This window comes from Lissotriton helveticus, chromosome 4_2, assembly GCF_964261635.1.
Source record: "Lissotriton helveticus chromosome 4_2, aLisHel1.1, whole genome shotgun sequence".
In the NCBI taxonomy this organism is placed as follows: domain Eukaryota; kingdom Metazoa; phylum Chordata; class Amphibia; order Caudata; family Salamandridae; genus Lissotriton; species Lissotriton helveticus.
In genome coordinates, this window is record NC_136064.1 from 132,367,716 (window position 1) to 132,392,782 (window position 25,067).

Genomic DNA, 25,067 nt, shown 5'->3' on the forward strand with positions numbered 1-25,067 from the left:
GGCCGAGCAGCCCCAGCAGCTCGTGCCCCTCAGTGGTCAGACTTGAGCGAAAGAGGTCATGTGGTGCCAGGCCCTCGGATGCTGCTGCCCAGCAGTTCCATAGGCCCTGTGCACCGCGCTGTCACCCGTCTCGGCCCAGCACATTTCCACAGCAGCTCGGAATGACCGTTCCGAGGGGTTCCGCCCCGCCATGTCCAGGCACCCCTCGATCTAGCTCAGGCTGCGCCTTGGCCTGCCTCTCCCTCACAGGGAAGACAGTTGGGCCTGCCTGTACCCATGTGACTGCACCTCTCTACACCCCTCCAGTGAGCCCTTCTGCCCAGGTGGGTGGGCTCCTTCGATGGGCATGCTCCCCCACCCCGCCAGCAGGTGCGTCTACCTGGTTGATCCTGCCGGTACCATATGCTTGTCTGAAAGATTGCACATGTAAGTACACACGGCCGGTACAGTGAAACTGCAAATGGCTCATTAAATAATTTATGGTTCCTTTGATTGCTCCATCTGTTACTTGGATAACTGTGGTAATTCAGGAGCTAATACATGCCGACGAGTGCTGACCTCCCAGGATGCGTGCATTTATCAGACCAAGACCAACCCGGGCTCGCCCGGCCGCTTTAGTGACTCTAGATAAACTCGGGCCGATCGAACGTCCCCGTGACGGCGACGATACATTTGAATGTCTGTCCTGTCAACTTTTGATGGTACTTTCTATGCCTACCGTGGTGACCACGGGTAACAGGGAATCAGGGTTCGATTCCTGAGAGGGAGCCTGAGCAACGACTACCACATCCAAAGAAGGCAGCAAGCATGCAAATTACCCACTCCCGACTCGGGGAGGTAGTGACAAAAAATAACAATACAGAACTCTTTCTAGGCCTTGTAATTGGAATGAGTACACTTTAAATCCTTTGACGAGGATCCATTGGAGGGCAAGTCTAGTGCCATTAGCTGCGGTAATTCCAGCTCCAATAGCGTATATTAAAGTTGCTGCAGTTAAAAAGCTCGTAGTTGGATCTTGGGATTGAGCTGGCAGTCTGCTGCGAGGTTACCTAGCGCCTGTCCCAGCCCCTGCCTCTCGGCGCTCCCCTGATGCTCTTGACTGATTCAGATTCAGATTCAATGATCTTTATTCGGTTAAAAAACAAGTAACCAAGAAAGAGACAAACATCAAAACAAATTGCAATAATTACAGCTTTTGAAGTAGGTTCAATACAGAGGACCAACAAAATAAATGTTTTAAAACGGAGTGAAAAACTATGAATTAATCAGTTTTCTGTTATCATATGTTTCCGTAATTTAAAAACACTCTTTAAAAATGTTAAAACCACAGATACAGATAAAACCGTGTCCATTCTCTGGAGCTCTAAGAAAGCTGGGCGGCATCTGGTAAAATTCATTTCTTTTAAAAAAGGGATTATGATTTCTCTACGTAAGGCAGTATAAAATCTGCAAAAGAACAGGATATGGATATCTGACTGTTGTGAGGTGACATCGCATGGGCAGAGAGGTAAAGTACGTGTCCATAGGTTCATTTTTGGAAGTGACACCAATCTAAAAAATATACAAAATCTAAATCGTGTTAAAAGAAAACGATCATAGTTTGTCATAGGCAGGGATAGATATGGCTGTACGGACTTAAGCTCGCATAAGGTTAGGAGATGTGACTGTACTGAATTTTTTAGAGATTCAGCTCTCCTCCTCTTAGCTTCTAGATGAGCCAAGCAGAGGACCTTCAGTGAGCGCCTTGAGATGCTATCCAGTGTTGATGGATCTAAATAGTAAGAATAGCACCCAATCTCCGTCAAGAAGCTTTTAACGTAAGCAAGCCATTGCGATCTCTCCACATGATCCAAATTGAGGGTGTCCTGTAGTAAAGCCCGATTCATAACACATTCATTTGTAGTCCATACCCTGTGCCACAACAAAATGGGTTGGATTTTGATAATATCAGTTATGTGCGTTAGGGCAAGTTCAGCGTGACAATTAAAAGTGGCCACACACTGTGGGACAGCAAGGACTTCCCTCAAGAATTTGTTTTCCACAACCTGGATTGGATCAACGTTTGAATAGCCCCACAGCCCTGAACCGTACATAGCCACCGATACACATGTTGCTTTATAAATAGTTATCATTTCTTTTATCGGCTTCCTGCCCAGTTTTCTTACAAAATTCTTTAAAGCCATGATAGTTTTCATAAATAAAAGAGTTCTTGCCTTAATTGCACTTGTCCAAGAACCAGACTCGTGAAATAAAATACCTAAATATGAAAAAGTTGGGGTATTGTCTAGAGGAACATTATTTAAAATTATACGTTTCATCGGCTTGCATGATTTGGAACCATAGTTCATTGTAAAAGTTTTGCTACAGTTAACTAGCAGGTCTAGGTTAAGCATAAAATTCTCGAAGCTTACTACTAGTTTTTGCAGCGCCCGGGGAGTGCGTGCCATAAGCACAGCATCATCCGCATACATTAGTGCGGGGATTGCCCTCCTCCCCACTCTGGGCATGTCCCCGCACTCGTGCAGCAGGTGGTGCTCGAGCCCATTAATATAGAGCAAGAAAAGAAAAGGTGCTAAAACGCATCCTTGGCGCACTCCGCGGCCCACACTAAATTGTCTGGAGCATTCGCCCCCCCTGCCGTAGCGGACAGATGCTGTGGCTCCACTGTACAATTCCCTCAGGAAAGAAATGATGATCGTATCCACACCCAAAGTTTTCATAACTGCCCATAGTTTAGTGTGCGACACACAGTCGAACGCTGATGAAAGGTCCACAAAGGTAAAATACAAGCGTTCCGACTTGATCCTTATATATTTGTGCTGTAACAACATCAGATTTAAGCCTTGTTCTATTGTGCCAATCCCTTTTTGAAAACCAAATTGGAGGTCACTCATAATTTCATTTTCCTCCGCCCAGGTTTGGAGTCTTGCCAGCACTATTCGACCCAAAATTTTAATTGAGGAATCGAGAAGGGAGATGGGCCTGTAACAGGCACAGCTGTTCCTATCGCCCTTCTTATAGATGGGAACGATGACTGAAGTGAACCAAGACTCTTTTAGGCCCCTTGATAGGGCCGCATTAAAAAGTTGTACCAACAGAGGGCCCCAAATTTCAGGGTTTTCTTTAAAAATATCCGCGGGGATCCCGTCAGGACCTGCTGCCTTCCCTCCTTTAGTAGCTCTTAAGGCAAGCATTACCTCGTCAAGTGAAACAACCAGGTTTATGCCTGGTTCCAAGGCCCAACTGGTAGATGAATTGCTACTATGAATATCAACCTGTGCTTTATAAAGATTGGAGAAATGATCCACCCAATTGTCTTCAGTAATGGCGATCTCCAAGCGTGCCTTATGGGTTTCGTAAGGAAGAGGAGTGTTGATTACTTTCCAAAAGGCAGCAGGGTTTTTTGACTTTGAAGCCTCACAGAGTGAGTCAATGGCCTCCTTATTTAATGCAGATTTCCTTGCTGAAAGGGCCTGATTATATGCCATCCTGCATGCTCTAATTTCACCCACGTCCCTGGGGCTTCTATGCACTGCATATTTTAGATTTTTCAGAGCCCTGGTGCATGCATTATCGAACCAGCTCCTAGGGCCCTTACCTCTACGCTTCGACTCCACCCTTAAACTATTTTTTATGTTTTCGGCTATTATGCCAAAGTGGTCAATTATTTGTTCGCCACTCGAGTTATGCCCCAGACAGATCAAGAAGCTAGTAGAGCACGCCTCCCACAGTTCTTTGAAAAAAGTCGAGGGGATTACTTTACTCCAGCTAAGTGAATAGCCATTTTGTCTCCCTAGAACCACATCAACCGTTGCCTCAACAGGTGGCGCGGCCGTAGATGGGTCCGGGAGAAAATCTACAATCTTAAGGCATTGGGGAAGGTGATCACTTATAGGCAGTGGAATGTTAGTAACCGTCACGACTCTATGTCCTAGATTACTGGAGGCAATGATAAAATCAATAATAGTCAAACCTCTACCAACAAATGTCGGGACTCTTGACTGAGTGTCCTGGAGGTCCAAAACGTTTACTTTGAAAACATTAGAGTGTTCAAAGCAGGCCCATCGCCTGAATACTTCAGCTAGGAATAATGGAATAGGACTCCAGTTCTATTTTGTTGGTTTTCAGGACTGGGGCTATGATTAGGAGGGACGGCCTGGAGCATTTGCATTGTGCCGCAAAAGGTGAAATTCTTGGACCGGCACAAGACGAACCAAAACAAAAGCATTTGCCAAGCATGTTTTCATTAATCAAGAATGAAGGTTGGAGGTTTGAAGACGATCCAATACCGTCTTAGTTCCAACCATAAATGATGCCGACTAGCGATCCGCCAGCGTTATTCCTATGACCCACCGAGCAGCTTCCGGGATCCCAAAGTTTTTGGGTTACAGGGGGAGTATGGTTGCAAAGCTAAAACTTAAAGGAATTCAATGAAGGGCACCACCAGGAGTGGAGCCTGCACCTTAATTTGACTCAACACGGGAAACCTCACCCAGCCCGGACATGGCCGTTTTTAGTTGGTGGAGCGATTTGTCTGGGTAATTCCAATAATGAACGAGACTCCACCATGCTAACTAGTTACGCGAACACCAGCGTTCGCCGTCCAACTTCTCAGAGGGACAAGTGGCATTCAGCCACACAAGATCGAGCAATAACAGGTCTGTGATGCCCTTAGATGTGCCCACTGTATTTCCAGCTGCCGATCCCACTGCGTAACCTCTGGAAAGGCTTCGGTAAATAGTTCCACAACAAACTGCCTCACATCTTGACCTTCCTTGCTTTCCTCAATTCCTAAAATCCTCAGGTTATTTCTTCTAGCCCTGTTTTCCAAATCAGTCAGCTTCCATAGCATGTCCTCCCGCTGATCTTTAATCACACTCGCCAGTCCCTTCTGGGCCACCACTGTATCTTCCAGAATAGAAATGCGCTCCTCAGCCTCAACAATCCTGGCAGCGATGTCTGATTAAGTTTTCGCGACTCGCGACGTGGGTGTACACCGATTGATTGGGCACTCGCGGTCCATTTAGGGATGGACTGCTTGGCCAGCCTCGGCTGTTGTTTCAAGCAAAGAGCTTCCATCCCGCATGGACTGTCTGACTTGAGTGAGGGCCTGACGCCTGGCGGTAGGCCCTTCACCTTACCCAGCAGAATGAAGGCCGAGCAGCCCCAGCAGCTCGTGCCCCTCAGTGGTCAGACTTGAGCGAAAGAGGTCATGTGGTGCCAGGCCCTCGGATGCTGCTGCCCAGCAGTTCCATAGGCCCTGTGCACCGCGCTGTCACCCGTCTCGGCCCAGCACATTTCCACAGCAGCTCGGAATGACCGTTCCGAGGGGTTCAGCCCCGCCATGTCCAGGCACCCCTCGATCTAGCTCAGGCTGCGCCTTGGCCTGCCTCTCCCTCACAGGGAAGACAGTTGGGCCTGCCTGTACCCATGTGACTGCACCTCTCTACACCCCTCCAGTGAGCCCTTCTGCCCAGGTGGGTGGGCTCCTTCGATGGGCATGCTCCCCCACCCCGCCAGCAGGTGCGTCTACCTGGTTGATCCTGCCGGTAACATATGCTTGTCTGAAAGATTGCACATGTAAGTACACACGGCCGGTACAGTGAAACTGCAAATGGCTCATTAAATAATTTATGGTTCCTTTGATTGCTCCATCTGTTACTTGGATAACTGTGGTAATTCAGGAGCTAATACATGCCGACGAGTGCTGACCTCCCGGGATGCGTGCATTTATCAGACCAAGACCAACCCGGGCTCGCCCGGCCGCTTTAGTGACTCTAGATAAACTCGGGCCGATCGAACGTCCCCGTGACGGCGACGATACATTTGAATGTCTGTCCTGTCAACTTTTGATGGTACTTTCTATGCCTACCGTGGTGACCACGGGTAACAGGGAATCAGGGTTCGATTCCTGAGAGGGAGCCTGAGCAACGACTACCGCATCCAAAGAAGGCAGCAAGCATGCAAATTACCCACTCCCGACTCGGGGAGGTAGTGACAAAAAATAACAATACAGGACTCTTTCTAGGCCTTGTAATTGGAATGAGTACACTTTAAATCCTTTGACGAGGATCCATTGGAGGGCAAGTCTAGTGCCATTAGCTGCGGTAATTCCAGCTCCAATAGCGTATATTAAAGTTGCTGCAGTTAAAAAGCTCGTAGTTGGATCTTGGGATTGAGCTGGCAGTCTGCTGCGAGGTTACCTAGCGCCTGTCCCAGCCCCTGCCTCTCGGCGCTCCCCTGATGCTCTTGACTGAGTGTCCTGGAGGTCCAAAACGTTTACTTTGAAAACATTAGAGTGTTCAAAGCAGGCCCATCGCCTGAATACTTCAGCTAGGAATAATGGAATAGGACTCCAGTTCTATTTTGTTGGTTTTCAGGACTGGGGCTATGATTAGGAGGGACGGCCTGGAGCATTTGCATTGTGCCGCAAAAGGTGAAATTCTTGGACCGGCACAAGACGAACCAAAACAAAAGCATTTGCCAAGCATGTTTTCATTAATCAAGAATGAAGGTTGGAGGTTTGAAGACGATCCGATACCGTCTTAGTTCCAACCATAAATGATGCCGACTAGCGATCCGCCAGCGTTATTCCTATGACCCGCCGAGCAGCTTCCGGGATCCCAAAGTTTTTGGGTTACGGGGGGAGTATGGTTGCAAAGCTAAAACTTAAAGGAATTCAATGAAGGGCACCACCAGGAGTGGAGCCTGCACCCTAATTTGACTCAACACGGGAAACCTCACCCAGCCCGGACATGGCCGTTTTTAGTTGGTGGAGCGATTTGTCTGGGTAATTCCAATAATGAACGAGACTCCACCATGCTAACTAGTTACGCGAACACCAGCGTTCGGCGTCCAACTTCTCAGAGGGACAAGTGGCATTCAGCCACACAAGATCGAGCAATAACAGGTCTGTGATGCCCTTAGATGTGCCCACTGTATTTCCAGCTGCCGATCCCACTGCGTAACCTCTGGAAAGGCTTTGGTAAATAGTTCCACAACAAACTGCCTCACATCTTGACCTTCCTTGCTTTCCTCAATTCCTAAAATCCTCAGGTTATTTCTTCTAGCCCTGTTTTCCAAATCAGTCAGCTTCCATAGCATGTCCTCCCGCTGATCTTTAATCACACTCGCCAGTCCCTTCTGGGCCACCACCGTATCTTCCAGAATAGAAATGCGCTCCTCAGCCTCAACAATCCTGGCAGCGATGTCTGAGCAAGTTTTCGCGACTCTTGCATTCTGCGACAGGCCCCCTGCGTACGGGCACTCTCCTGTCGCGTCTCCTCACGATGGGACATAATAGTTTGATAAATTATGGATAAAGTCATTTCCTCCGAGGAATTGTCTACATTCCTTGCTACTCAATGCTGCCCGCCAGCAGATTTTTAGGCTTAATAACCTTACGACCTGTGCTAGCATCACCAAATTCAACCAAATTCAACCTCGTCTTTAGATGCCTCACTCAGACGCCAGTCACCAGACTCACTGTCATAGTCCGACCATTCTAACTCTGCCCCATCATCCACCGAGGAGACAGAGTGATCCGACAAAGAGTAAAACTTCTCCTTGGCTTCAGTTCCCTCAGACTCCTTTGAATCAGCCATGACTTCTGTTGAAGGGTCTAGCAGACCAGCCTGGAGTTTATCATTTGCTTCATGTTGGGGTGGAGTTTGGGAGTTTGATTGAACTACTGTTCCCAGAATGCATTGATTGGGAGTAACAGAACCAGCATAGCTCCCATTGCTCATTGTTAGTGGCAGGGGTGTCCCAGGCACCCCCAACTGTGCATTTCCACCACTTTCAGGGACCGCTGAAGTAACAGCTCCGGAACAGTTCACTTGCCTTTTTACTTAACCGTGGGAGCTGACTTTGACGTGCCGACAGACACCGTGACCTCCTTCGCACCCCCGCTGACAGCCAACAGCTCCTTTCCCTAAGAATCACCGGAACCGGCGATGCGTGTAGCACCACGGGTCTTCACTGCTGCCAGCGCAGTCTTAGAGGCTGTCTTCGTGGCCATATCGGCAGTAGTAACAGAGCAGAATGTGAGGTCGATCCACCCAAGGGAGCAGGAGACGAAGCGCACCCAGACCCGGAGCAGCTTGGCGGTAAGTCTTGCTTGCACCTGATTGAGTCTATGGATCATGGCCATGCACATAGAGTAATGAGGCATCTGAGGCAGTAGCTGGCCAAAAGTCGAGTCAGCCTATGTGCAATATTATAGCAAATTGAAAAAATGGACCATCCCCATAGGCCAAATGAGGTGGGGTCTGGGTAGAAAAACAATAGGGGAGTAATTCACCATGAGTGTACTAACACCAGCCTACTTAGCCGAGCACACAGCCGCTATCTTGCCCCTCTCGCTCACTACTCTCTGCCTTGCACAATGTTTCCTATCGGAAATTGAGTTTTTAACTCTTATTTTTTAATTTCTCAAAAATGACTGTACGGATACAAGCTCTACCTTTCTGCCAAATTTGGGTTAATACCGTTCAGCAGTTTGGGCTGTAGCTCGTTGCATAATTTCCTATCAAAATTAACATCGGAAAACATGTTTTGTGACCCCCCTTTTTTCACAGCCCCTGCTTGATGAATCACCCCCAAACTTTCAGGATAGAAGCTAACGTGGATAGACCTTTTTTGGGAGAATTTCATGAAGATTCGTCAAATGACTCCAAAGTTATTAGCAAATCAAATCAAAAACTGCTTTTCCTTTGGAAACTAAGTTGTGACTATAACTACCTACCGGCAATAGTTATAGGTTTTTTAAATGCTAATTTCTAACTATGAAGTCCTGAAAAATATGTTTTTTTCAGTGAATATATATATATATATATAGGCCAAGGTGTAGTGAAGAATGAGTGGGTGTATAAGTGTCTGAATGGATGATATAGTAGGTGTGTGACTGACTGTATAAGTGAGTGATTAAATGTGTCTTACTGAATGCATGGGTTAGTGACTGATATGGACATTCACACAGTTTAGTTATTCAGTTGGGGTGTAAGCGGTTGCATGGGTTGGTGAGTAGCTAAGTGAGGGTCTTATGAGTAATTGATTGGCTGTCCGAGTATCTGTATGGGCGCCTGAATGTCTGTGTGGATGGGTGGGGGATGTGTGATTCAGTGCATAGATAAGCGAGTAGGTGATTCACTGGGTTTATGGGTTGAAGAGTGCATCTGTGAAGGGCTGTATGGGTGGGTGAGTGTGTGTATGGGTGTATTGGTGAGTGAATGGATGCCTCAGTAGTACATGTATGAGCAGCTGCATATGTGAATGGCAGTATATGTGAGGGTTTGAGTATATAAATGACAATATGCAGAGGTGTTACTGTTTGGGACCAAAGACAACTTTTGGTCACCCCGGTGGTGGCCAGAAGAAATGGGGCCTCCACCTACCCCAGTAACTAAGGTAAAACATTTGTGGATCCTGATGGACGACTCCCTTTCCTTCAGGCCTCAAATCAATGCCTTATCCTCTGCTACGCATTTTGTGTTTAAAACTATCAGGAATGTCTTGCCATTCCTTCCGGTAGAACATAAAAAGACAGTAGTGACCGGACTGGGCGATGTCTCGGTTAGACTATTGCAACGCGCTCCTTCTAAATGCTCAGCAGGGTCTCCTAGACAAACTTCAGATCCTGCAGAATGCAGCAGCTCGCCGGATCACAGGCACGTCTAGGTTCGCCTCAGTCTCCCATTACCTAGTTAAACTACACTGGCTGCCAGTGCGGAAAAGAATCCTGTTCAAATCACTCTGTGGGATCTTTAAAGCACTGCACGGCATTGGCCCCCACTGCCTGTTTCCTCTCTTCCAGTAGTATAAACCAGCCCGAGCGCTACGATCAGCCGAGCAGGGGCTGGTTGTCGTCCCTAGAATTAGGAAAGTTCGCTGGGGAGGCAGAAGTCTATCCCTAGGCGCCGCCAAGGCCTGGAACGCGCTGCCGGCCAATCTAAGACAGATCCCCGACCTACTCAAGTTCAGGAAGGCTCTCAAAACGTGGCTTTTCTCTCGCTAATGCCCCTGCTCACCCCCACTAGCGATCAGCCAGTGCCAGGACACCTCCGGGTAACAGTGCGCTCTAGAAGTGTCAAAAATAAATAAATAAATAAGTGTGAGAGGGAGTGATTGTGAGACTGGCTGTATGGATGAGTGTGTGCTTGTATTAGTTATTGTATAAGAGTGTAAGTATGTGTTAGTGTCTGTTTGACTAAGTGAGGTGGAGTGTGGTTGATTCCTTGCATGACTGACTAGGTTTGAGAATAACTCTATGTATGAGTGGCATTGTGTGCGTGTCTGTATAGATATGTGAGTGCATATGATAGTGCCATATTGATGGTTGACTAAATGTATGAGTGACTGTATGGGTGAATGAGTATATTAGAGTGTATACCTCTGAATTAATGAGTGGGTATGTACTAACTGGCATTGGTTTGTCTATGGTTTTGAAAATAGTAGTTTTTATTTTAGAGTGGGTTAATCAAAGGATATCAGATTATCAGGTGGATTATTTCATCAGTGATGTCATTTGAGATGTCATCAGTGATGTCATCAGTGCTTTCACTGACCATATCATGAATGATGTAATACGTGACAACATCAGCAGGACATTGCGGGGGCTCAAGTTATAGTTAGCTGAACTAAATATAACAGCAGAATTTCTCTGGTTTTGTACAAGTGAAGTATCCAACTAACTATAACGTCCCTGAAACCTGTGGCTTTTTCAGTGAATTTTCTAAGGTTTTTCAAATGCTAATTTCTAACTATAACGTCCCTGAAACCTGTGTTTTTCTAACAATGCCTACAAAGGTAGGACATGTGCAGAAAGATGAAGACTTGCTCAGAAAGAAGCCAGAGAAATACAAAAAGAGCTACCAGAAGTCCAGAAAGATGAAGAAAGGTACAGAAAGAAGCAAGAAATGTCCACAAAGAAAATACAGAGGAGCAGACAGAGGCCTTAATGCAAAGTCATCCTCAGACCCCAAGTTCTTGCTGACTGGTACTGGTGGTAACTGACTCCTACTAACCAGGCCTTGAGCCAGTGCTATGCTGAAAGAAACTTAGAATATAGTGACAACACCTACATACACTAGGGTACACTATGGGTTGGGGTACCTATGTGATTGGCATGACTTCTCCTGTATGGCCTTAGTACATAATATGGTAGGGGGATTAAAACTACCTCTAAATGAGAGGTGCAGAAGGAGGCAGGAGAAGTGTGGAAAGAAGCAACAGAGGTGCAAAAAGTGGCAAGAGAGGTGGAGAAAAGGTCAGAGAAGTGCACAAAGAGACAAGAGAATTGCTGACAGAAGCAACAAGGGCAGCAAGAGGCAAGTGAGAACAAAACAGGAGGAAAGGTACAGAAAGAGGGAAGATGAGTGCGGAAAGAGACAACAGGAGGACAGAAAGAATCAAATGAGGTGCAGAAAGAGGCAACATGCATGTAGAAATAGGGGAGAGAGGTGCAGAAAAAGGCAAGAAAAAAAGCATGGAAAGTGCAGAAAGAACCAGGCAAGATAAGTTCACATAGAGGCAGGAGAATTCCTGAAAGAAGCAACAGAGGTATAGAAAGAAGCAAGAAAAGTGCAGAAGGAGACAAGTGAGATGCATAAACAGGCAGGAAGTGTACAGAAAGAGGGAAGACAAGTGCGGAAAGAGACAACAGGGGTGCACATAGAAGCAAATGTGGTGCAGAAAGAGGCAACATATGTGCAGAAATTATGAAGAGAGGTGCGGAAAAAAGCAAGAAAAGTGCAGAAAGACACAAAAGAGGCACATAAAGAGACAACAGGTGTGTAGAAAGAAGCAAGACAGGTGCAGAACGAAGCATGGGAAGTGCAGAATGAAGCAAAAGGGGTGCAAAAAGAGGCAGAAAGAGACAAGTGAGAATTAAAAACAGGCAGGAAAGTTAGAGAAAGAGGAAAGATACGTACATAAAGAGACAACAGAGGTGCAGAAAGAAGCAAATGAGGTGCAGAAAAAGGCAAGAAAAGCGGAGAACTATGCAAAAGAGGTACATAAAGAGACAACAGGGATGCAGAAAGAAGCAAGACAGGTGCATAAAAAGCATGGAAAGTACAGAATGAAGCAGCAGGGGTGCAGAAAGAGGTAAGAGAAGTGTAGAAAGGAGCAAGTTAGGTGCGGAAAGAGCCAAGAGAGCTGCAAAAATAGGCAAGAGAGGTGCAGAAACAGGCAAGAGAAGTACACAAATAGGCAAGAGAATTGCTGAAAGAAGAAACAGAGGTTTAGAAAGAATCAAGAAAAGTGCAGAAAGAGGCAAGTGAGATGAAAAAACAGGTAGGAAAGGTACAGAAAGAGGGAAGATGAGTGCAGATAGAGACAACAGAGGTACTGAAAGAAGCAAATGAGGTGCAAAAAAAGTCAACAGACGAGCTGAAAGAGGCAAGAGAGGTGTAGAAAAAGCAAGAAAAGTGCAGAAAGATGCAGACGATGTACATAAAGAAATAACAAGGGTGCAGAAAGAAGCAAGACAGGTGCAGAAAGAAGTATGGAAAGTACAGAATGAGGCAACAGGGGTGCAGGAAGAGGCAAGAGAAGTGTGGAAAGGAGCAAAAGAGGTGCATGAAGAGCCAACAGAGATGCAAAAAGAGGCAAGAGAGGTACATAAAAAGGCAGGAAAGGTACAGAAAGAGGGAAGACGAGTGTAGAAAGAAATAACAGGGGTGCAGAAAGAAGCAAATGAGGTGCAGAAAGAGGCAACATATATGTTGAAATAGGGAAGAGATGTGCAGAAAAAGGCTATAAAAGTGCATAAAGAGTCTAAAGAGGTACATAAAGACACAACAGTTTTGCAGATAGAAGCAAGACAGGTGCAGAAAGAAGCATGGAAAGTGCAGAATGAAGCAAGTGGGGTGCAAAAAGAGGCAAGAGAGGTGTAGAAATAGGCAAGAGAAGTGCAGAACGAGGAAAGAGAACTACTGAAAAAGGCAAAAGAGGTACATAAAGAGACAACAGGGGTATAGAAAGAAGCAAGACAGGTGCAGAAAGAAGCATGGGAAGTGCAGAATGAAGCAAAAGGGGTGCAAAAAGAGGAAGAATGAGGCAAGTGAGTTTCAAAAACGGGCAGGAAAATTACAGAAAGAGGAAAGACCAGTGCAAAAAGAGACAACAGAGGTGCGGAAAGAAGCAAATGAGGTGCGGAAAGAGGCAACAGACATGCAGAAAGAGGTAAGAGAGGTGCAGAAAAAGGCAAAAAAGCAGAAAAAGACGCATCAGAGGTACATAAAGGGGCAAGAGAGATGTTGAAAGAAGCAAGAAAAGTGCAGAAAGAGGCAAGTGAGATGAAAGAAACAGGCATGAAAGGTACAGAAAAAGGGAAGACAAGTGCAAAAAGAGACTACAGGTGATAAGCAAAAAGCAAACAACGTGAATCAAGAGGCAACATCCATGTAGAAATAGGGAAGAGAGGTGCAGAAAAAGGCAAGAAAAGTACAGAAAGAGGCAAAAGACGTGCACAGATGCAACAGGTTTGTAGGAGGAAGCAAGACAGGTGCAGAAAGGAGCATTAAATGTGTAGAATGAAGCAAAAGGTGGGTAAAAAGAGGCAAGAGAGATGCACAAAAAGTCAAGAGAATTGCTGAAAGAAGCAACAGAGTTATAGAAAGAAGCAAGAAAAGTGAAGCAAGTGAGAACAAAAACAGGCAGGAAAGGTACAGAAAGAAGAAAGGCAAGTGTATAAAGAGACAACAGAGGTACAGAAAGAAGCAAATGAGGTGCAGAAAGAGGCAACGGACATGCAGAAACAGGTAAGAGGGGTTCAAAAAAGGCAAGAAAAGCACACAAAGACGAGAAAGAGGTATATAAATAGACAACAGTGGTGCAGAAATAAGCAAGACAGGTGCAGAAATAAGCATGGAAAGTGCAGAAGGAAGCAACAAGGGTGCAGAAGTAGGCAAGAGAAGTATAGAAACAGGCAAGAGAAGTGCACAAAGAGGAAAGAGAATTACTTGAAGAAGCAACAGAGGTGTAGAAAGAAGCAAGAAAAGTGCGGAAAGAGGCAAGTGGGATGCAAGAAAAGGCAAGAAAGGTACAGAATGAGGGAAGACAAGTGCAGAAAGAGACAACAGGTGTGCAGAAAGAAGCAAATGAGGTGTAAAAAGAGGCAAAATACATGTAGAAATAGGGAAGAGAGGTTAAAAAAAGGCATGAAAAGTGCAGGAAGATGCAAAGGAGGTACATAAAGAGACAACAGGGGTGTAGAAGAAGCAGGACAGGTGCAGAAAGAAGCATGGGAAGTGCAGAATGAAGCAAAAGGGGGTGCAAAAAGAGGAAGAAAGAGGCAAGTGAGATTCAAAAACAGGCTGGAAAATTACAGAAAGAGGGAAGACGAGAGTATAGAGGTGCAGAAAGAAGCAAATGAGGTGCAGAAAGAGGCAACAGACAAGCAGAAAGAGGGAAGAGAGTTGCAGAAAAAGCAAGAAACGTGCAGAAAGATGCAAAAGAGGTCCATAAAGAGACAACAAGGGAGCAGAAAGAAGCGAGACAGTTGCAGAAAGAAGCATGGAAAGTGCTGAATGAAGCAACAGGGGTGCAGAAAGAGGCACGCGAAGTATAGAAAAGAGCAAAAGAGGTGCAAGTAGAGCCAACAGAGGTACAAAAAGAGGCAAGAGAATTGCAGAAACAGGCAGGAAAGGTACAGAAAGAAAGTAGACAAGTGTAAAAAGAGATAACAGGGGTGCAAAAAGAAGCAAATGAGGTGCAGAAAGAGGCAACATACGTGTAGAAAAAGGGAAGAGAGGTGCATAAAAAGGCAGAAAAGGTACAGAAAGGGTCAAAAGAGGTACCTAAAGAGACAACAGGTTTGCAAAAAGAAGCAAGACAGGTGCAGAAAGAAGCATGGAAAGTGCAAAATGAAGCAAATGGGGTGCAAAAAGAGGAAGACAGAGGCAAGTGAGATTCAAAAACAGGCAGGAAAATTACAGAAAAAGGGAAGGCGAGAGTATACAGAGACAACAGAGGTGCAGAAAGAAGCAAATGAGGTGCAGAAAGAGGCAACAGACAAGCAGAAAGAGGTAAGAGAGATGCAGAAAAGGCAAATAAAGCTGAGAAAGACACAAAAGAGGTACATAAAGAGACAACAGGGGTGCAGAAAGAAGCAAGACAGGCGCAGAAAGAAGCCTGGAAAGTATAGAATGAAGCTGCAAGGGTGCAGAAAGAGGTAAGAGAAGTGTAGAATGCAGTAGGTTAGGTGCAGAAAGAGCCAACAGAGCCGTAAAAAGAGGCAAGTGAAGTGCAGAAACAGGCAGGAGAAGTGCACAAATAGGAAAGAAAAGTACTGATACAACGGTGTAGAAAGTAGCAAGAAAAGTGCAGAAAGAGGCAAGTGAGATGCAAAAACAGGCATTAAAGGGACAGAATGAGGGAAGACAAATGCAGAAAGAGACAACAGGAGGGCATAAAGAAGCAAATGAGGTGTAGAAAGAGGAAACATACATGTAGAAATAGGGAAGAGAGGTGCAGAAAAAGACAAAAGATGTACATAAAGAGACAACAGATTTGCAGAGGGAAGCATGACAGGTGCAGATAGGAAAGAAGAATGAAAAGTGTAGAATGAAGCAAAAGGGGTATAAAAAAGGCAAGAGTGGTGCAGAAACAGGCAAGAGAAGTGCACATAAAGGCAAGAGAATTGCTGAAAGAAGCAACAGAGATGTAGAAAGAAGCAAGAAAAGTGCAGCAAGAAGCAAGTGAGAGCAAAAACAGATACTTGCAGAAAGACACAAAAAGAGTGCAGAAAGAAGCAAATGAGGTACATAAAGACACAACAGGTGTTCAGAAAGAAGCAAGACAGGTGCAGAAAGGTGCATGGAGAGTATGTATGTATGTATGTTTGGATTTATATAGCGGAGTGCGGAATGAAGCAACAGGGGTGCAGAAAGAGGCAAGAGAAGTGCAGAAACAGGCAAGAGAAGTGCACAAAGAGGCAAGAGAATTGCTGAAAAAGGCAACAGAAGTGTAGAAAGAAGCAAGAAAAGTGCAGAAAGAGGCTATTGAGATAAAAAAACAGGCAGGAAGGTACAGAAAGAGACAACAGAGGTGCAGAAAGAAGCAAATGAGGTGCAGAAAGAGGGAACACACGTGCAGAAAGAGCAAAGATAGGTGTAGAAAAAATCAAGAAAAGTACAGAAAGAGCCAAAAGAGGTACAATAAGAGACAACAGGGGTGATGAAAGAAGCAAGATAGGTGAAGAAAGAAGCATGGAAAGTAACGAATAAAGCAACAGGTATGCATAAAGAGGAAAGAGAAGTGTAGAAAGGAGCAAGTGAGGTACAGAATGAACCATTAGAGGTGCAAAAAGAGGTAAGAAAGGTACAGAAACAAGTAAAAGTGGAGTGCACAAAGAGGTAAGTGAATTGCAGAAAGAAGCAACAGTGAGATGAAAAAACAGGCAGGAAGGAACAGAAGATGTCAGACAAGTTAAGAAAGAGACAACAGGGGTACAGAAAGAAGCAAATGAGGTGCAGAAAGAGGGAACAGACATGCAGAAAGAGCAAAGATAGGTACAGAAAAAGTCAAGAAAAGTGTAGAAAGATGCAAAAGAGGTACATAAAGAGACAACAGGGGTGCAGAAAGAAGCATGGAAAGTGAAGAATGAAGCAAAAGGGGTGCAGAAAGATGTAAGAGAAGTGTAGAAAGGAGCACACCGAGCCGACAGAGGTGCAAAAAGAGGCAAGAGAGGTGCAGAAACAGTTAAGAGAAGTGCACAAAGAGGCAAAAGATTTGCTGAAAGAAACAACTGAGGTTTTGTAAGAAGCAAGAAAAGTGCAGAAACAGGCAAGTGAGATGCAAAAACAGGCAGGAAAGTTGCAGAAAGAGGGAAGAAAAGTGCAGAAAGACACAACAATGGTGCATAAAGAAGCAAATGAGGTGCAGAAAGAGGCAACAGAAGAGCAGAAAGAGGGAAGAGAGGTGCAGAAAAGGCAAGAAAAGTGCAGAAAGAGACAAATGAGGTACATAAAGACACACAAAGGGTTCAGAAAGAAGCAAGACGTGCAGAAAGAAGCATGGAAAGTGCAGAATTAAGCAACATTGGTGCAGAAAGAGGCAAGAGAAGTGCAGAAAGAAGAAACTGAGTTGTAAAAAGAGGCAAGAGAGGTACAGAAACAGGCAAGAAAAGTGCACAAAGAGGCAAGTGAAATGTAAAAACAGGCAGGATAGGTACAGAAAGAGGGAACACGAGTGCATAAAGAGACAACAGATGTGCAGCAAGAAGCAAATGAGGCGCAGAAAGAGGTAACAGACGTGCAAAGGGCCATCTACCATGCTGTAACACTTGTCGCTGCCTTTTTGGTAACGCTTGACCCATTTCAGATAGAAACAAGGCTTTTTTTGTTCAAATCTTAGGGTGCAGGTGATGAATTATGTGGCTAATGCTGAAAATGTATAATTGTGCGAAAGTCATTGCAGCCAAACATTCACATAATTCCAGTGGCCCTGCTCATACCTCTAACTTGGTCCACAAGTGCTCCTCAGTGATTCATCTTTTTTTGTCTCATAGTTGGGGACCGTGGGGTGAGCCCCAATGCTCCGACTGTCCCGCCAGCTCGCTGCCTCCTGCGGGAGCCAGCATTGCTTTCGGGCAAAAGCATTTCTGCTTTGCTCCCCTGCCCTGCCATAGCAAACAGCAGTGTCCCAGGGTGGGCACCCTGGGACACTGCAAGAGCCGAGCCCGCCCCAAGAGGTTGCAGTCCCCAGGGCCATCATGTGCTTCAGGGGGGGGCCATACAACCCCCCTTCCTTAAAGTGCAAAGCCCCAGGGAGGTGGTGGTCCGCAGGCCTCGGGGGTCCGTAACAGACTGCCACATTTGCATATTTAGTGCCCCTGGGAGGTGGTGGTCCCGGGGCATGTGGGGGGGGCTTGTGCCCCCCACACAGGATATTTTAAAAAATAGAGCCCTGGGGAGGTGGTGTTCCCCGGGGCTGCAGGGTTCTGTTGCACAGCCCCAGGGTGGTGCAAGGGAGGTGGTGGTCCCCAAGGAAGGTGGTGGTTCCCGGGGTTTGTGGGGGCCTGAATGCCCCCACAATTAATGAAAAAATCCCCGGGGAGTTGGCAGTTCCCGGGGCTGTGGGGCTGACACTGGCCCAGCTATACAATTTGACATTGCCCCCAGGACCTGGCCCACCCGGGAGCTTACATTTATTTTATTTTCTCATCCGGATTCGCGACCCTAGCGTGAATTTGGCTGATTATTTTATTTTAAGAAATGCTTTTTTGGTCCTTGTGGGACTGCCTAAGCATGCCTAGGAGGTCAGTGTGTTTCTACCCTGCCCCTTTTCTTCTTTTTTACCATCTTTTTCACTGTTTTCTTTTTTTTTATTTAAAAAATTTTCGGAGCAATAAACCAATACATGTTACAGCACACGTATACATTTTAAATCATTACAATACTGACACCATTATTTACAAGTATTTACAAACGAGATCTTAACACAACAAGGGATTGATACCATAATAAGTCCAACAATTTACGTACTTTTTAACCCGTGTCGTCAGCTGTATAGGCCCTATCAACAGACACTCTTTCCCGGTCTATCAGTCTATTTTTCCAGTTTGCCACTGGATACCAGATCTTCTTACCCAAAGTTCTACCTCTTTTTCCCTTTCTATCATATATTGCTTTTTCCAAGTTGTATGTTGACAATAACCGGGCAATCCACGTTTGAAAGGTTGGTGGGACCCTATCAAGCCATGACGTAGCTATGCATATACGTTAAACTGCAGTTACCAGAAACATAAACTCTAAGGGAATATCCTCTGTTCCTACCAATACCCCCAACAGTAATAAGTCGTCTGAGAGCTTAATTTTGAAGCCCAGCGATAGATCAATACATTTCACGATCTCTTTTTTTAAAGAGTACAGTTGTGGTCATTGAGAAAACATGTGAATAATGTCTGCATTCACTGAATCACAACGTGGACATGTTATTCCTGAATTGCCTCCCCATTGTGCAATTCTAGCTGGGGTATGATAGAGCGAGTACAGGGTCTTGTAATGCTGTGACTGTAAGGTTGCAGAGCATAAGACTGTGCGGCCCAGATCTAGGGACAGCTGGAATCCTTCTGGGTTTAAACCCACTGTTTCCTCCCACTTCTTGGCATATTTCTCCCTATCGTCGCTTTTGTATGTGCATAGTTCTGCGTATAAATATAGGATTGTACAATGAGTACTGCGCTCTATATAGTCCATTATACGACAAGTACCAAAGCCCAAAGCTCCTCCCTGTTTATTTGAGAGATAACTTCTGATCTGAAGATATTTAAAAAAACTATTGTTTGCTACCTTAAATTTGCTTTGAATCTCATAGAACTGCAGGATTCCCCCCTGCTGGTCCATAAGATCTCCAATCTTCTTAATCCCTTTGTTGTCCCAGTCCCTCATTACCGAATCCCTGAAAATGTCTCCAGGTAGAGATATATTCGTATACAAGCGTGTATAGCTATTATGTCTTCCTAGACCTATTTTCTTCGTGATCACCTTCCAGATACTATAAGCAGCTTGTAAAGTTTTAAACCTTGTGTGTTTAAAATAGCTAAAATCAATTGTGTTCAGCCCCATCAACCAGCAGTGCAATATAGACGTTAATAAATCCTTGTGTAGCTTCTCCCTGCACTATGCCGGCACTCCCAATTTGTCTCTGGAAATACTGCATAGCTACCGCCCAATAGTAAAACCTAAAATCGGGTTCCCCCCATCCCCCTTTTTCCCTTGGTAGTGTAAGGTAACGATATGCTCTCCTGGTCTTGCCATGTGCCCAGATAAATTTATTTAATATTGCTTCTATTTTGATAAACCAAAGATGATCAAAAAAGAGTGGGATAGCCCTAAACAAGTACAAGAACTTCGGGAATGTGATCATTTTAATGACATTAATGTGACCCATCAGAGTCAGGTGTAGTTTATGTATCCTTTCTGTATTTTCCTTTACTTTATGTAGTAGGGGTCTCATATTAATCTCCACCAGGTTATCTAACTCTGCAGTGACTTTTATTCCTAAATATGTTGCTTCCTCAACAACTCTGTCGTCTTGATATATCATGTATCTGTTCTGTACTATTTGGGTTTTCTCTCTATTGATTCGATATCCTGAGATTGCACCAAAGCTCAATGCTTCCCTCTCTATCTCCTGGAGAGCTATATCTGGATTATTTGTGATGATGGCCACATCATCCGCATACGCGAACACTTTATAACTAATATCATGTAGCTTAATTGGAGATATCATGTAGTTTTTTTCCAGTCTACGCAAAATAGGATCAATATACAAGGCAAAGAGCAGCGGGGATGCAGGGCAACCCTGCCTTGTCCCACGCTTTATCTGCACTGCCTTAGTGTGTCCTTTATTGATTCTTATTCTAGCAGTAGGTTCTGAGTACAGTGCCTGAATTGCCTTAATATACCCACTGCCGATCCCAAACCACTTCATTACCTCCCATAGGTATTTCCAGGAGACCCTGTCGAAGGCCTTCTCCGCGTCCAGGAATACAGCCGCGACAGGGTCCCCTGCAACTCCCATGGCGACTAAAATAGTGATCATTTGCCTTGTATGCTGTGTGGTCCCCTTCCCTGGAATAAACCCGTGCTGTGATGTGCTAACCAAGTGCTCTATAATCCAACTCAGCCTCTGCACAAGTGTTTTAGAGTAGATTTTTGCATCCGCATTCATAAGTGTTATCGGATGGTATGATCCTGGTTCTAGCGGGGGTTTATTTTTCTTTAATTTCACAATGATATCCGCCCCACCCCAAGACTGTGGGATTGATTTTCCTATCTGTGCCTGATTAAGGGTTTCATGCATATCCTTCCCCAATATGTCCCAAAAAATTTTGTAAAATTCTGCTGGAATTTGGTCTGGACCTGTGGCTTTCCCGGAAGGGAGGTTGTTCATTGCTTCATATACTTCTTGTGCTGTAAATATGAGATCTAGTTTTTCTTTCTCCTCATCTTGTAACCTTACGTGTGTTATATCTTTCAGATATTCCATGATCTCTAATTCTGTATTGCTTAAACTCTGTTCATAAAGTGCGGTGTAAAATTTCCTGAAAACATCTTGTATATCTGCTGCCTTATTTACTACAACTCCTGCCTCATTCTTTATTTCCTTTATTTCCCCTGCCGCTAAATTTTGTCTAGTCCGGATCGCAAAGAGGTGCCCAATTCTCTCATTATACTCATAACTTTTCTCCCTTTTAGCTAAGTACTTAGCCGCTGTTCTTCTAACTATACTTTCGCTTATATCAGCCTTATTAAGCTCTCTATTTAGTAATAAATCTTCCAATGGGTCTTGGTTAGTAATGGCCAGAAGTAAGCGGTCTTCCAAGTCCGTTAACTCCCTTAGCTTTTTATCCATTTCCTTTTTCTCCTTCTTAGTCCTTTGTAGTGTGTAGCAAAGGGTTTCCCCCCTAACGCCAGCCTTAAAGGCATCCCAGACCATGCCAGCTGAGGTCGAGCCTCTGTTAAACTCCCAAAATTGACTAATCCAAGTTCTCATTCTCTTCACATAGTTTTCATCTTTTAGGAGCCCTCTCTCAAAAGTCCAGTTGTAGGGCTTTCTTTCCCCCCCCCCAGTAACCTGTGGGAGAGTTAACACGAGCGGGTTGTGGTCCGATAATATCCTAGGGAGTTTCTCCAGTTGACTGTCACCAACCAGAGAACTGGAGATCCAAAAATAATCTAATCTAGCCACCACCCTATGTGGTGCCGAGTAATATGTGCTCCCCGTCCCATGTGGATATTTCTGAGCCCACACATCAACTAATGCATTATGATATGCAAGATTACATACCGCTTTACAGACTTTCTTCTTCCTCCCCCCATATATCCCCCCTCCCGTCATACCCAAGCCCAGTCCCATCAAGCCATTGACGTTAAAATCCCCGCAACAAATGATCGGTTCGGGCCACAGCGATAACTCCTGATCTAAAAATTTGAAAACCTCTGGGTCATCATCTGTAGAGCCGTATACAGAAACAATAGTGCAAAATCCTGCCGTTGTTTTTCCCTCTATCATAACCCATCACCCCCACTGGTCCTCTTTTTCCTATTTATTTCGAAAGCCCCTTTTTTAGCTAGTATGGCCACCCCCCTTGTCTTAGTTTCTTGTCTGGTATAGGCTAGCACCTCGAAGCCCAAATGATCTAGCACATATTTGTTATTTCCCTCTATGTGCGTCTCCTGGAGACAAACTATGTCTAATTTCAACATTCTTAACATAGCTGACACTTTCTGCCTTTTCCCCCAGTCGTTTAATCCACAAATATTTATAGAGGTGATCCTTAATGCCATCTCAAATTATTATGCCTTTCCTTCTTGTTATTCCACTTAGTCTTCCCATCACCCCTTGTGTGCAATGCTTTCTTCCCATGAACCTTGTATCTGTGTAATTTCTCATTATGTGCTGTATTCTCCAAACATGCTTCCTTCCCCCCCTGCCCCCCTCTTCCCCCCTCCCTCTGAATTCCCAACCCCCCTCTTTACTGGAAAATAGGTCAATAGTGACCTCTGTTTGGCCTCTATAGGCTGCAGTGTCGCCTCTCTCTCCTACCCTTTGCCTACTATCTTATCCAGTCATTTTAATTTGGTAGACTGTCTATATATATCCTATGGTGTTTTAGGTGGGCTTCTCCCTCTGCTATTCTTCCCCCTGTGCTGCTCAGTAATTTCTGCTAGAAATTCCCCAGCTTTAATTTCCGAGAAGAACATCCTGGTCTGCCCCCTATTGACGATCTTTAATCTCGCTGGATACAATAAGTATGCCTCTGCACCTTTTTTCTGAAAGGGGGAGATCAGTTAGCTTCCATCTTCTCTCGACTGTAACGTGACAGAAGTCAGGCCTGGCAAAAAAAGTAACGCCATCGTAAGTTTTTCTAGCCTCTGGCCTGGCTCTATCCATGATCTGCTGTCTTGCAAGAACATTTCCTAAGAACACAAGCATTGCCCTAGGTAATGTATTCTGTTGCCCCCCTCGATTCTTCTTCAATGTTAGTGGAAATCTATGGGCTCTTTGGACTTCCATCTCCCACTGCCACTGGGATTCAGGGAAGGCCCCCTTCAAAAGTTTAATAACATATCCTCTCGGATCTTGCCCCTCCACCCCTTCCTCTAGTCCAAGGAGTCTCACATTGTTTCGCCTTTGACGGTTTTCAAAGTCTTCGATCTTCCATTGGAGATCTTCCACTACCTTCCCTTGCTCGTTCTTGAAGACCTGCCAATCCGTTACCTCGTCTTCCATTCTCCCCGTTCTCTCTTCCACCTTGAGACCCTTTCCTCGACTTCCTCATATTTTCTGTTTATCTTTCTGAGTGATGTCTGAATCTTTTTTGTATCACGCCTTGCTCTCCGGCTTTCCAGCCTGGCCTCAGACTGCATCTGTTTAAGTGTGCCAAACATCATCTCCATTGTTACATTCTGGGAAGTAGTTCTTAATGCTGGCTCCCCATTAGCACCATCTCCTTGACCACTTTCTTGGTATGTCCCTGAGGTGGCCGAATAGTCCCATGATAGTTTTTTGTTCATACTGGCAGTGGACCCTCTTCCGTTTCTTTTTGCTCCCACTATCTTTCTCTTTTGCGTGCTTTTATCCCTGAAGCCTCTACTTGTGTCTGAGCCAGAGGTAGCATCCGTTGAGCTTTCCCCCTCGTGCTCACTTATGTCGGTAGAGTCTGTCCCTTCGTTAACAGAGAAAAACTCTGGTGACCCCTCTCTGGTGCCTTTGCTCCCAGCCCGCTCCTTCTTATGCTCCTGCTGTGAGTCTAAGCTTAGCAAGCTCCCCCATTTTGGTTTCTGGACTTGGTTACTGTCAGTGGCAAGCTCAGCTTCAACTGTCAATAAGGCATCTAGCATTTGTGTATTGTTCTGCCTTTCGAGTCTCTCGAGTGCCCCCAGAGCTTCCTTAGCCATCCCCTTTTCTTCCCCGCTCACCGTGGGTGCAGCCTCCTCATTTTCTTTGAAGCCGGCGCTCTCCGCGAGATGCGTGGTATCTTCGGGTGGCTCTGCTGGTTGCCCGGCAACTGGAACGCTTGCGTCCTCGAGGACGGCTCCCTCCGTTTCCGCGTTCAGCGCGTCTGGGCAATTCCTGCTGCCGGTTGTGCTCTCGTCTAAGAGCGGAGGAACGGGGGGTACTTTGCTGGAGAAGGATTCCGTTAAGGTAGGCTGCCTCATGCCGCTTGCATCCTTGAGTGGGGGGCGGGGGTTCGCCCGATGCGATCTATGTGTCTCCTTCGTGTTCGCATCGCTGTCCAGCTGTATCTCTTTCTGTGTTTTAGCCAGTCCAGTCGTGGAGAGTCTTGTCTTTTTCTTCTCGTTTTTTTCTGCTTTTCTTTGCTGCGCCTTCGTGAGTAGGCTGGGAGCAGGTAGCTGTTGTTTGCTTCCGATTGGATTCTTTGGTGTCGCTCCTGCCGGGCCTCTGGTCATGCCGGCTGCAGACGGAGGCTTCTCCTTCTCTTTATCCTGCTTATTGCGCTGAGAAATCTTGGCGGATATGGTTAGACCTCTGATTAAGCTCCTCCAGTATCTTTTCCAGCCTCGCAGAGCCGCTAGAGTCTCTTGTTTGATCCGTCCCTCGCCGGTGGCTGCTCCTATGAAAGTATGAATCAGCCCGTCCAGTATCAGCATCGCAATTTAAGTCTTCCAGCATTTCAATGTCTAGGCAGGAGAGAGAGTGGTATGCGACTACTCTCTACAGCGCTGTAGCGGCCATCTTGCCCCTCTACAGCGCTGTAGTGGCCATCTTGCCCCCTTTTTCACAGTTTTTTTGTGAATTATTTCTACCTAGTCACAATATGGCTGCGAAGTGGAGTGTTGGCAGCCAATCAGATTGAAGCTCGTGCCCGGGAGGGTTCAGAAAGCCTCCTTGGTGCTCAGATATATAATGTGTATATTTATTTAATTTCTCAGCAATTACTGAACAGATTTACACCATTTAACAAAAGGGGCTCTTTCTGAACACAGGGCTACCTTTTTGCTAAATTTGGTGAAATTCGGATCAGCAGTTCGGGCTGTAGCTTTGTCAAAAGTTTCCTATAAAAATTAAAATGGGAAAACACGTTTTGGAAC

At 45.4% G+C, this 25,067-nt stretch overlaps 2 pseudogenes; both read left to right on the forward strand.

Moving 5' to 3' along the window:
• Positions 1-379: 379 nt before the first annotated feature.
• Positions 380-4,391, forward strand: LOC144752276 (18S ribosomal RNA; annotated as a pseudogene).
• Positions 4,392-5,533: 1,142 nt separating this feature from the next.
• Positions 5,534-6,642, forward strand: LOC144752272 (18S ribosomal RNA; annotated as a pseudogene).
• The last annotated feature ends 18,425 nt before the right edge of the window (positions 6,643-25,067 follow it).